The 14,311-nt window shown below is 41.4% G+C and overlaps 1 protein-coding gene across 1 annotated transcript in view; it reads left to right on the top strand.

Annotated features, from left to right (window-relative positions):
* IDH3G (isocitrate dehydrogenase (NAD(+)) 3 non-catalytic subunit gamma) overlaps window positions 1-10,703 on the top strand; it is a 122,961-nt gene extending 112,258 nt beyond the window's left edge. Inside the window, exon 11 of the mRNA XM_069645383.1 lies at window positions 9,650-10,703. The gene's annotated coding sequence lies outside the window, so the exon portion shown is untranslated. The remainder of the gene's footprint in view (window positions 1-9,649) is intronic.
* The last annotated feature ends 3,608 nt before the right edge of the window (window positions 10,704-14,311 follow it).

The raw sequence follows: 14,311 nt of genomic DNA, 5'->3' as shown, positions 1-14,311 counted from the left end.
GTGCTGACTCTTTGCTATAAGATATGCTTTCCTAAAGATGACCACAGCCCTCAGGTGCAAAAGAATCTTCTTTATTAGTTACACCACATGATAGTTCAGCCCCAAAGATGCACATAGCTGTAATGTACGGGATAATCCACTGGCACACCCTCTCTCTCAGCCAGCCTCCCTCCAACTGTCAAAGCAAACTAAAAAGTCTGCACTTAAACCACATTCCACCCTCTCATGACTTCACTATTCAGGCAAGGAAGACCAGACAGGAAGAAAGCACAACACATCTGCCCCCACCCCACCACAAAACAGAAGGTTGAATGCGTTTCAAAGAGATGCATGCCAGGAAGAGGTAGAACCGCAGAAACAATATTAATTCCAACAATATAATCACCAAGAACCAACACCTTTCCATGGACCAACTGGTTCCCACTTTACCTCCACCGTGCGTAGTAATCGGAACCACGCACGCACACTCACTTCACTATCACTCGGTGACATGCTTCACTGAGCGTCACACCACCCAGAGACTATATCCTCAAAGCGTCATGACATGCCACTAAAGCACACGCCCACATGGCAGTGGGACAAACTCTGCACCCTGCTGCCTCTCACGCCAAAGCAAAATCGGAAACAGACAAGAGGTTGACAACTCTCAACCCAAATAAACAGTATACCCTACCCATACCACACCTATGCAACGAGGCAACCACCAATCAGACCGTAAGCACTTTGCATGCACCGAGAACCAAACTAAGTAACAAATGGCCCTGCTAAGCACATGGAGCAGGGACACCATAACCTGCATCCAAGGCATACCACCGGCTTCACACATCCACTGTGTGAGCCCACCATGCCCTATGTGACCCAGTCACCTGGTACACTCCCTTAGCAACAGCATCTATACAAATGGTGTGCAACACCAGATCCACACAATCACAGTGATTTCCAATACTGCATGCACACAAAACTAATGGTGTCCAGCACCACATTAACTCCACACAGATAGATATATAGGTAGAGCAGAGCCCCATAAATAATAGCAACACCATAACATGTCAAGCAACCGCCTATAACAAGAATACTCCAGCAGCCCATCCCTAGACCCATGGTTTGCTAGGACACATACCCAAGTAAACCGAGGTCAGGAACCCAGTTCCCATTATACCAGATACTACCCTTGCATGCAACATCTCCCACCAATCCAAAAGGTATGTAATTAATAACAGAGAACTGTAGGCATACTTAAATTGGTTCACAAGGGCCATAATCAAAGCCTAACGTTTGCTCTAAATGCTGTTTCTGTGGGAGAAAAGGCATGTACTCCTTACTATAACACTGTAAGCATTATCAACACTTAAATACTCTAAAACAGAGACCATGATAGTATACTCAAGAACTACTCACACTCACGGCCTCATATCACAACCATCTTAGTCTGACCTGCGTTCCAAAAACACAGTACAAAATCAGACCCAACAGTAAATAAGCACTTCCACTGCTGCCAGTGATAGTCGAAAATTATATTACTATTGGCAGCATTTTGTGGTCTGCTGTACACTGATCCCAGGTGAATACAATCACCACAACACTGAGTTTCTTCAAGCTTGGCTCTACAGAACCTTTGTGTCGCAGCACAATCGCGTCCCCTTTACACCTCCCAGTTGAGTCACCTCTGTTGTTCAACCTATAGTATCCATTTAGTCCACATAGCCCCTCCACCGGAACAATGGTGCTTGCCATTATCAGGAGTTGGACACGCCCCCTCCTTTTCCTAGAGCAACCAGCACCACAGGCCGTTCTGACTACATCTCTAGAGCCTAAGCATTGGGCCTTGCACAGAAAACCCTGTGGCACATATTCAGTTTCTCCTCCATCCTGACACTGCGTTTGTCCTATTGACCCTTATTTGAGTTTATCCTTCCCAAATGGGCATCCAACCTCCTCCCTGTTTTAAATGAAGCTTTCATAACCTGCAGTCTGATACTCGGTTAATTGTTCTTTTGACTCCACCCAATTACACTACTCGGCCATTTAACCCCACCCATCTCGCCAAGATCTTATTACGCACCCTCCTTCCTTACACACTGTTCATTCAATAACCTGTTTTGTGTAAAGCTTGATACCACTGTTCTTGTTGCTGAAAGACATTGTGCAGAACTCATTTTAATAGAGTTCACTTCATCTAGTGAAGAGGAATGAATGGCCGAGCTGGAATTCAAACATTGGAGCAGAGGTGGTGCACTTACCTTTGGAGATCTTGATGTGTGGGCCCCATTGGAATGAACCCACTTGATTATCAGATTACCTCTACCACACAACAGCCGTCTACATGCAAAGGGACTGCAGAGTAGGAACATGTTCTGGCATTCTGAAGCTAGTAACGTGTCCAGATCACTGCCCACTTTTCTCACCTAACATCACTACTTCATTCACACTAGTTTCTGAAAACAATATGTGGTAAAGGAGCTCTGGGAAATGGGGTTGCTTGATTGGGTCTTGACCGTACAGGCTCATAACATATTTAAACAAAAAGAAATGATCAAGACCAATTTGTACAGAACAGGACAAAGCACACTACTAAATTAGTGTTGAAAACGTATAGAACATGGAGTGTAAAAACTCAAATTTCTGTTACTGTTCATTTATTGAATTTAATTCTATTACAAAAGTTCATACTTTACAACACTGTATAAAAATATAGCACATCTATATAAAAAACGTTCACCTTAATTCATTCACATGAATCCATGCATGCTTCTCATCTATACACATTCGTTTAACCTAGATGCATATCACTACATGCCAATAATAACCTAGATTTCACGAAGATTGACAAATGGTGAATCTTTTTGTCTGTTGACACGTGTTTCAAGCGGGGCTTGTTGGCTTATCGTTCATGCCAAATCCTGCACCCGCCATCATCAGGACAAGGAATGGCTACTCAATGGGCTGCCCTCCTTTCTAACCTTTGGTGTTCACAAAGGGTCTACAACAAACACACATTGAGACCTATTAAAAATGCCTGTCTGTACATGGTGTTTAAAAGTGATTTAATCATATGTCAATTGCAAGTCAAATACATTTTCGTAAAAAAGTGCATACCTGGTGTTGCTGCGTGCACTTGGTTTTATGGTATCAGGTAATAATATCCCTATATATATGGTCGCCGTATATAATGTTGCTGGGAAAAGGTTGTGGTGACATTATATAGGTGACCATATATATAGGGACAGGGGCAGGCGGGGGTGTGCCCCCGCCCCCCATGAAAAATAAAAAAGGGTTTGGGAGTGTCCCCCGCATGTTCCATGTAGTAATGTCCCCACAGAAAACAGCAATTTGTTGGGCTTTTTTAAAAAAATTATTTTATTTTTGCATGGCGATATTTTTGAGGGGACATTATTATATGGAACCTGTTTTATTTGGTCGTAACCTGTCTTTACTTGTATAGGCTGTATATAGTCTAAGTATCTATGGACAAAAGTTACAGTCGGAAATGAAATGTTCAGCCCTGTGAAAAAAGCCCTTAGTTCGCTTCAAACATACCCTGTGGGTAAGACTCTCACCTGTCATATATTTGGTTCAGCTATGGGTTAGTGCTCCTTGGAGAGTCCCAAGAATCACTACGATGATCTTTCCAAAACATTCTCAGCTGTTCACTGTAGAATGAGAAAGACCAAGACTTGTAGAGTTTGTGACTGGTCACACAGTTCAGAGACTTCAACTGCAACCCCACTTACTTACTTCTGATCTATCCGGTATATTTTTAGAGACGCCATATGGGACTCAGCAGTATTTCTTCCCACCCGGTACTCACGCTTGATGTACCTGAAGAGTTGAGGTACAACTGTTAATTAGGATGCCCCTTATCTTTTCTATTCTTAATACTAAATACTGAATGTGGGACTTCCACTGAATTGGTAATGCCTGTGTCGCATGATATCATGCTGACATTTAGAACATCTCTAATGCATGATTGTCTATATTTCAACAGGATGTGTTCCTGTCTATGCATGGTCATTATATACTGATGACTAAAGTGTCTCCCTGCGAGGAGCCATTTCCTGCAATTATACTAATTATGCCAGAGTTGTTCTTCTTTATGCTAGTGAGACCCTGTCTGGTGTGTATATCTTCTCACATACTGTCTCAGCTTAGAACTAAGTTTTGTGGACACTTACCATGCCGGCTGTTTCTTTGTCCATGCATTAACTGCGTCTGTCCAGGAACAATGAGTGTGGCTTTGGCGGTGCATCAGCAATGTACAAGTTGGATATGATAGTTCATCAGTTGGCAATATATAGCTGGCCAGCATTCTTAGATTGTAGTTTAATGATGTTTGCATTGCAGACTGTGTGCTGACCATGCATGGTCTACGTCTCCTTGGATACCATTACTGTGGTGAAGTCCCTTCTTCACCCGCTTGAATTATAGACTTAGAAAGCAGACTACTAGTAATTTTTTCTTCTACTGTGCAGCTGGTGTGCGCTCATTATGTAAAATGGTGAAAGGCATATCTAAATGCCCTGCTGTATTGGGAGATGCTAATGTCCCTCGTCTTATCAAATGAGTGGAGGGGGTGGTCCCCCTTATATGGAAAACAGGGGAATATATGTATTTCAAAATGGTACCAGAGCAGTTCTGGATCGAATCAGTACAGGTAAATATGCTGTAACCCATTGTTATTTGACCCTTATCTAGCTGTTGTGAAACATACAGCAAAGGTTTGCATGTGACCTCACATATTACATCTGAAAACCCAAGATACCTGGTTCACAAGATCGACTGAGTCAGAGAAATGCACATTTATTTGTTGAGACACAAATAGCGGTTGTCAGTTGTTATGACTGGACTACAGCTGCGGGGTTAAGGCACCACATCTACTATAGAGAAACAAACTGATTACTTTATATGTGTGGTGGTTACTACCCTGCGCCACACATCTGTGCCTCATATCTGGTATGTTTATGGATCATGTGAAGATTAACTGATTCCACTCTACTGAGATGTTAAGTCCCAGATTAACAGAATCTTGACGATAGATCAATCAATGTTCTAGTCTATGTAGCTGTTCTGCTATATTACCGCCCCGGGGTGTGGTTTGATGGTCTGTAAAATAAACCAACATATATCTCGGTCTGTGTGTCCCTTTCTGATGTAATGCTCAACCAACGGTTTGTCGTTGACTTTATTCCTAATGCATGACCGCTGTTCCGTTATGCATTGTTTCACTGGCCTGATGGTTTTTGCCACATATAATAAATCGCAAGGGCATTTGATGATATGAATGACATTTTTGGTATTGCAATTTGTGTGGGTTCGAAGTTCCCACTTGATATGTCCATGTTCAAAGGTATGTTTGGTATTGGTAAACTGACAAGCCACACTTAGTGTCCTGGAATGGGGGGGGGGGTAGGCCCCACGTGTTGCGTATTGTTGTCTCTTCCCCTATACAGCTGTACGTGTGTACCAATTTCTGCTTTAGGTTGACGTTTTTTCTTTTATGCGAACATGGGTTTTTTGGATAGTGCCACTGTGTTTTACCAAATGCCAATTTTTGTGAATTATATTCTTAATGGCATTACTGATTGATGTGTGTCACCACTTTCAGTCCAGTCTATCTGTAGTGTTTTTTTTTATGTGAGCTGAGGCAGATGTCTGTCAGTATTAGCGGCTCGTTTATAGGTTCTTCACCAACTTGCATGGATACCCTCTAGCAACAGGTCTATGCTTTAATTGTTCTGCATGTGTCTCGAAATCTTTTTTCACTGAGCAATTCCTCCGACTTCTCAGAAATTGGCCTAAAGGTAGGTTAGTTTTAAGCCCCTAGGGATGGAAACTGGTGTAATGGAGGAGGCTATTTTTATCTGTTGGTTTCCTAAAAATGGTAGTGCGTAAACAACCTCTATCTTTATGGATCTTAAGGTCTATAAAATGTACCGACTGTATGTTACATTCTATACTGAACTTGATGTTTCTATTACAGGCATTTAGCCATAGGTGAAACTCTTTCAGTTCATCTACCGTACCCCTCCAAATGAGGAATACATAGTCGATGTATCTTTTCCATGTCAGGCGGTAAGGTGGCTGATATCCGAGGTTACAAACTTGGTTTCAATATTTGCAATGTATAAATTTGTCACATCCCCCATACTGTCATGGCCCCCATACTGACCCCTTTGTTCTGGATGCACGTCTGTTTTTTAAAAGAAAGTTCTCCATCGCTATACTAGCGCATTCTAAGATGAAGTTGGTTGGTGGTTCTTCCGGATAGCTGCGTGCGTCCAAGACAGATCTAACGACATATAACACCTCTACATCCATGGTGACAAGTATATCAGTTTCTTGAATGTATATAGTGTCTAATATATTAATCATGTCTGTAGAATCTTTCACATAGGTAGAAGTCTTAACTACAAACTATTTGAGAAGATATTCAACATAGAGCGATAAGGGTTCTAATGATGAATTTATTGCTGAAATTATCAGTCGTCCCGCTGGCTGTGTCAGGCTTTTATGAATTTTTGGGATAGTGTAAAAAGCTGCAATTCTCGAATGCTGTTTTTGTAAGAACTGTAATTCTTCATTGGATATCCAGCCCTCTTTTACAGCACGGTCAGTAAAACTGGCAGTCTCCTCTTTTAGCCGTGTCGTGGGATCCCTGTCAAGTTTTTTTTATAGGCTGTAACATCTTCTAACAAGCGTAGACATTCTTTGTTGTAATGCGACACAGGCATTACCCATTTAGTGGAAGTCCCACATTCAGTGTTTAGTATTGAGAATAGAAAAGAGATAAGAAGGGGCATCCTAATAAACTGTTGTACCGCAACTCTTCAGTTACATCAAGCGTGAATACTGTGTGGGAAGAAATACTGCTCAGTCCCATACGGCATCTCTAGAAATATACCGGATACATCTGAAGTAAGTAAGTGGGGTTGCAGGTGAAGTCGTTTTGAACCGTGTAACCAGTCACAAACTCTACAAGTCTTGATCTTTCTCATTCTGTAGTCAACAGCTGAGAATGTTTTGGAAAGATTATCGTAGTGATTCTTGGGAATATCCGAGGGGCGCTAACCCATAGCTGAACCAAATATCATATCACAGGTGAGAGAGAATCTTACCCACATGATATGTTTGAAGCAAACAAATTGCTTTTTTCACAAGACTGAACATCTAATTTCCCCCTGTACCTTTTGTCCATAGATACTTAGACAATATACAGCCTATACAAGTAAAGACAGGCTACAACTAAATAAAACCAAGTGCACTCAACAACACCTGGTATGCACTTTTTTACGATAATTAATTTGATTTGCAATTGACATTATATGGTTAAGTCACTTTTAAACATTATGCACAGGCAGGAATTTTTAATCTGTCTCAATGTGTGTTTGTTGTAGACACTTTGTGAACACCAAAGGAGAGCAGCCCATTGAGTAGGAATTCCTTGTCCTGATGATGGTGGGTGCAGGATTTGGCATGAACGATAAGCCAACGAGCCCCACTTGAAACACGTGTCGACAGACAAAAAGATTCACCATTTGTCAATCTTTTGCGAAATCTACGTTATTATTGGCATGTAGTGATATTGATCTAGGTTAAATAAATGTGTATGGATGAGAAGCATGCATGGATACATTTGAATAAATTGAGGTGAATGCTTGTTATATAGATGTTATATTTTTATACAGTGTTGTAAAGTCTGAACTTTTGTCATAGAATTAAATTCAATAAATGAACCAGTAACCGAAATTTTGTGTTTTTACACTCAATGTTCTATAAGTTTTCAACACTAATTTAGTAGTGTGCTTTGTGCTGTTATGTACAAATTGGTCTTGATCATTTCTTTTTGTGTAAAGGCACTCCATACTCGTGTTACACAGGTTAGTGCCCGTCTGACATATAGTTGCAGTGCTCGCAGTCCTGCATTTATAAGGTGAAGAAACTACAACTACCAGAATGAAACCTGATTTGAGGATCAATGCCATGCATTACTGTGTGTTGCAGTACATTCAAGATGACTCCCACAAGAGCCTTTGTCATAGCCACTGTGGTTGCTCATTGTTTGCCCTGCCATGCAGCTCATTATATATGATGTGGATACTTTTTTCAGTGTCACCAAAAAGGAAAATACAGTTTTTTTTTTTTTACATTTATTTATTTTACATGTCTCACAAGCTGACCTCTTTGTCCTGTAATTCTTGTGAAGTTTAATAAGGATGTGTATTTTGTGAGTCAATTTACTTTGGAGTAATGCACAGATTGAGAAACAAGGTGGGGGATTTGAGGTGCATATTTGTCCAAACCCAATTGTTAGTGACCCTAACTTCAATACTTTACAGGAACTGTAACTTTTTAGAGAAAATGGGTCCCTCCCACACTCTTTGTGATGTATGCAGCAGTCACCTGATGATACATCTTACAAAGGCACAGCTTAAAACAAAGGCTGTTTCGAAAGAGATCATTGTAGACCAGCGTGAGGCCCTGTTGGGAAGACTGGTGTCTTGGCCCCAGGACTCTTTGCATTCAATACTAGCTATTCCTGAATTCTAGCTAAACACAATTTTGTCAAATTTTGTATTGAGCGTTTGAGAACCACCAACTCTGTGATCAGTTACCACAGTCAGATGGGGCTGCTCTTGCAGCTATGTGTGGGCTCGGGAGCCTTTTCCGACCTTGGCAGCACTTGCAGTGTTTTGTCCCTCTTTGAAGAGTTTCTTACCAGAGATAAGCGTCTGGAGTATCTCATCAGTCGCATTGTAAGTGTTTCTGTGAGCTAGAATGAAGCCCTGCTGTCCTAGAAGACATTGGTGCTGAGTGGGCCCAGACAATGAAATGGGTGATCACATGAACTTTAGTGGGCTGCCTCCCACAGAGTATGGAGGCCATTTATGGCACAGGCTGGCACACCATGTAGCTGTTAAGAAAAAGGCAAGGAGGGCGGGAATCCCAGGGCTGCACAGCCATTGAAATGGACTCCAAATGCAGGTATGTATTCAACCACTTGGTTTGAGTTAGTGAATTTCTGCATCCACAGAATCGTGTTCATGGTAGATATGACTGTGAACCCTACACGAAGCTCAGTGAATGTAACGCTCGCTTCGGAGATCTATGCTACCTGCAGCCACAAGTTTGAATCCGGGCAGCAACGCACATTTAGCACTATTGAGTTAAGTTATTGTAACTTTTCTGAACAGTGTTTAGAAGTAGGATGCATCTGGCACAAATAACCTTTTATAAATGTGATCAGTGGTGGAAAGGGAAAAGAAAATATACTGCAAGACCACCTCTGTTGTGGGTGGGTGGCCTGTTTTATGGGGAGTGGAGTTCATGATCTAAAATGATAGACTGTTTTATAGAGATGGCACTAGGGGTGCAGTGCTGCATAGTGTGGGCATGGGTTTTTGGTTTTTCCCAAACCAGTATCGGTGCTGACCATATTTTCCAGATCCTGGTAATGTGGAAATGCTGCCAAATTCCTCCACTGAACGTGATATTATAATGTTTATATAGGACAAGATGCACACAGACATTTTTTGAAGCAACTATATTACTGCTAACACAGCATTGGCTTAACTGGAACTGAATAAACTTGCTTTGAGCAGTTGAGATGAAAAGGCCAATAGTTTGTAATAGAGCCTTTGCTCCTCTTTTGCAGGATCTCTGAGGCTGTGCTACTCCCCACACCACCCGCGGAAGCCACCCGAAGAACTCCTTTGATATGGACTCCCTCCGACACTATAATGTACCAATTTTTAGATATCATAGTTTCTGAAATCCAGAATCTGCCATTGTGCATGAATACCAAATGACCAGAAGCACCACGGCCGTTTAATTCTCATCTAGTGAATGTATACAGTGCCCAATGCTTGCAACTGTTAGTGATCGCCAGTTTTGAAGTGTTGTGTACAGGAGAAAGAAATACATATTCATAGGATGTGCAATGGAGGAAGCTAACTGCAAGATCTCACCAGAACCTAAAACTACCGCAATTTCAGATTGTTTTTAAGTGTGCAGTACTATTGTTTGAGCTGGCCGGTTAAAGGCACAGACCAACAAAATGGTGGCTTTCGTGGCTGGTTCATGACATTACCTTGTGCCCTGCTGCTACATGGATTTTCATCGTACCCAATGGTCAATTATAATATTTTGTATGTGTCAGTTTTGTATGACTTTCTATTTCAGATATTTTGTCAATGTTGTGCTTTTCTTTATCAATGTATATTTAAGTCGAAATTACCACGTATTTTGATTAATCCTATTTTTGCCTAACCCCTACATCATGTAAGGACTGCAGCATCAATCATTCTGTTAAAAGCTACGAGGGGTTAAGATTTCCAATTGGCCTGCAATAACTGAAAGCATGGTCCCAGAAGAGCCAATGCATCCATTCTTGGGACCTCTTCCTCACCAGGAGCGGATACTTTACAGATTTCCTTCAGCATCGACTGTCCAAGTCACCTATCCTTATGGAACAGCTGGCTCCATAACATATTCAGAGTGTTCAGCCAGTTGGAAACCTAACCGCCATTGGGTTAATTTTGTGTGCCTCCTCCAGAATACTGTACTGCTATTCAAAGTGCCGAAATAAAGGCTACTTGCACTGTCGGTTCCTTTTTGTTTCTATTCTCTGAGTGATCACTGTAAACTCCTGTGATTGGTAACTTTGGTGGAATCATCTTCAAGGACAATAAAATTGATATGCAAAGATATTCTTTGACTCTTTCCTGTTCATTCAGACATGAGCCAGGGAACTGGTGTTTGGAACTGGGATTTGTGCTGAGTTTTCCTTTCCCATAGATTTAGGAATACCATAAAAAAGGGGTTTATCAAGGTCTGAGTGAGAAGGACTAGCCAGCTACAGGGGATGTCTGCCTGGTTGTCTAAGTGAGGCCAGTTAGTAGATCTTTCTACGAACTGTGTCCTGGAATGGGATTACATGCGTTTTTCTACTGTGGGTGTGTGAGGAGAATGATTGTGCATTCCATAACCGTGATGGAGTGGCTATCTGCCGTGGGATGGGGTGCAAGAGTGATACTTGTGTCTTCTGGAAGTGTGAAAAGGACACCTCCTAGTGGTGTAACGAGTAGAACATCCATCCCTGGAAATAAGAATGTCTTTCCACATGCAGGTGTGATCGGAAGACGGATCTCGGCCCAGGCGTGCGAGATGGAGCCATTACTTTCTCGATGAAAACCATGCTCCCTCAGCGGGCAAGCAGAAGATTGGCCTCTACTGAACGTGAGCCATTCTGCCTAGGTGTGTGAGGGAAAACATAGGTGTCCTGTAAACGAGTGCGGGCCTCTGTCCTTTCTGCCTGATATTGTGCTTTTTTCTGTACCATGAAGATAAGAGGATGATTCTGTAACTGGCTGACATTAAGGAGCAATGACCCAAAAAAGATGTGGAGAAAAAAAACAGGCAAATCAAGCCAGACAATCCCAGCAATGAGAGATGGCATCTGGCTGGCACCCTGCCCTCAAATGGCAGAAGACATGCATGGTGGGCATGAGGAGGGGCCCGATATTTTTGATTGGTTTGCCGAAATGCATATTATTTCAGAAGATGTGGATACTGTACTGTTGTTTTCCAGCAGTGCATACAGTGGCCATTTTAGAGTTAATTTGGTCATATGTGGTAGAACCAAAGATCAGAATAACTCAGTTTTACATGAACAAAAACGACTCTTATATGTTGGAGATGAGGGAATTTGGAAACTAAAAGAAACCAAGAAATTGCTTCGAATTTCTCTCCCTCCCCACGCCCTGTCTGGAAATGTAAAACTCAAAAAATGTCAACTGGTGTGTGTGGAAAAATATCCCATACTTCCCACAAGGGAAACACCTACCCACCTTAAAATAGCATGTTCTATTGCAAAGAATAATAGAAGTTGTTGGAGAAGAAAAATGGCTGTATTCATCATGTCTACTTTGGAAAATGGAAGCTCGCAACATCTGGGATTTACTTTGCTGTTTAGAGTCAATTGGGGTGAACAACAAAAATAAAATAAAAACGCATTTCCTCTGCATAAGCCATAATGGTGGAAAAACATATTTTCAGAATCAATCAATATTATTTTATAGATGAAATCCCAAATTCAAGTCCCCAACCCAGGATGTAATAAGGGGTTTGGTCATTAATTAAACAAACTTAGGTTGTCAAAACAATCCATACAACATACATGGGGGGGAAAAAATTACTTTCATGGTACTTTCGGTACTCTAAAGAATTGCCTTGCCCCGTTTACGTTCAGATGCAATTTTTTTTAATGAAATGCTCAATCTTATAAGATGACAAGTACAAGAAATATATATATGCAATACATTAATAAAATGTGCAGTAAACACGCAGCATAAGTAATACAAATGCGCACAGAAGTCATTTCTGAGCACCTCTTTTTTTTGGGTAGTATTTGTTGTCTCCACTCCAGAGAGGTATATTATTTAATTTCAGTTGGCTGATATTTTTCTTCAAACAGTCTCCCTTTCCACAAATGCCATTAAAGGCTGCATTCAAGCAGTGCGTAGGATGTGGCATCTGACCCTCACAGGGCCGGTGTCGGCTGCCTCAGGAATTTCCAGCACCAGGCTCAGTACTGACTCCTGCTTTGGTGATAGTACTGCTAGACATAAGAAACAGAGCACACAAACTCCATGAATCCTTCATTGAAAGCTACAAAGTGTGATTTGCGCTTTTCAGAGCTTAGCCACATCTAACATTGAAGAGATTTTTGTTGTATCCTTCTGAGTCTTTCACAGTACCACCCAGAGCTTTTTGTTACTCTTGAGAGGGTGATAAAGGGTTCCCCTCTTTTACTGTTTTCTCTAGAAAACTCAATTTCTTCCGCTCCTCTGGGCCAATAAGCACCAATTTTCCAGGCGCCTGTGGTGCTTAACGTGTACCATAGCACCCCAAACCCCACTAGTACTTTCGGAGTATAATCAGTATTTTAAAAGTTGATAAATTCACAGAAGAAAAATACCATTTGGATTGCACGGAAAAAGGATTTTCGACAAACATTTGCCAGTACCCCTGAAAAGTACCATACATTATTTAGGAAAAGGCAATATCATTTTTGGGGACAGTGTGTGACTATTATCTAGAAATACTTGAATGTGTTGCTCCATTTCAGGGAATGCTTGATTTAGAGGGCTAGAAAATAACTATTGCAAAACATCCAGTCAGGTTTGCAAAATACTTTTTTTTTTTTTTATTCCACTCTTAATTTTAACAAAACAAGGAATGTGGCTTAAGCTGAAAATCGATGTGATGCCACAATGGAACCTGTACATCAACAAGGAAGTCAAGAAATAATTATTGAAATGTAATTAATTGTAATGCATTATCATTTTAGAGCGTTCTGTACGGAGAGGTTCATCCTAATTGAACCTCGTAACACTAAATGTCAATACCTGGTATTTTAGAACTACTTAATTGAATATTATCTGTTCTACAACTTCCATTCATAAAAGTGCATTTATAAAGATGTCTCAATTACACCTGCGCTACATACCGGTTCTGCTACATGGGAGGCCGCATGGGCGTGCTATCCTCCCTGCGTGTCCTTGCCCTGTTGACCACAGATAAACTGGGGTGATTGTCTCATCGGCACCTTATCCTAATCCACATGTCACAGCTAAAATATATTCAGCCCTCTGGCCGTACGGTTGGAAAAATTGACATCTCCGGACAGTGAAATCGCGTGCTATTGCACTGTGTACTTTCAAGCCCACCTGACTACTCCTTAACGACAGAAAACATAGCAGCTAAATCAAATACATGTTCCAAGGGTTCTAGTGTCCTTGTCTTCATGCACAATCGGGAAAGACTGAAGAAGTTGGATATAATGACCGAGTCCCAGATTCATGCAATTCCAGAGGTAAGAGATGATCTTGCTACGCCTGCCACAAAAAGGGATCAGCTCCAAATACTGCGTGAAATCAAAAAGGAAATGCACAGCTCTATAGCAGACCTTGCACAAAAAGTGTCTTGGGTTGATCAGCGAGTTGAGATGGCTGAAACTAGAACAGACGAGCTGGGAAATTCTGCACTCTCTCAGGCCGTCAACAGAGTGGAATCCCTGGAATCACATTGCTCTTCACTATAAGACAGGAGGATGATGAAAATATAGATCCAGAAGGAATAATTTTCGCATCTCCTAGCGTGCAAGATTCGGACCTGAAGAGCTAAACCCAGAAATCGAATTTGGCCGAACGCACACAATGTTTTCGTCATTTAAACATCAAAATAAGCTAAGCCCAGACATTCTCACATAAGTGCAGTATTTCAGAATAAAAGAGGGCATTATGAAACCGGCAAG

Source organism: Ambystoma mexicanum, chromosome 2p (genome assembly GCF_040938575.1).
Source record: "Ambystoma mexicanum isolate Mex_15411 chromosome 2p, UKY_AmexF1_1, whole genome shotgun sequence".
In the NCBI taxonomy this organism is placed as follows: Eukaryota; Metazoa; Chordata; class Amphibia; order Caudata; family Ambystomatidae; genus Ambystoma; species Ambystoma mexicanum.
This window is presented reverse-complemented; position numbering and strand designations above follow the sequence as displayed.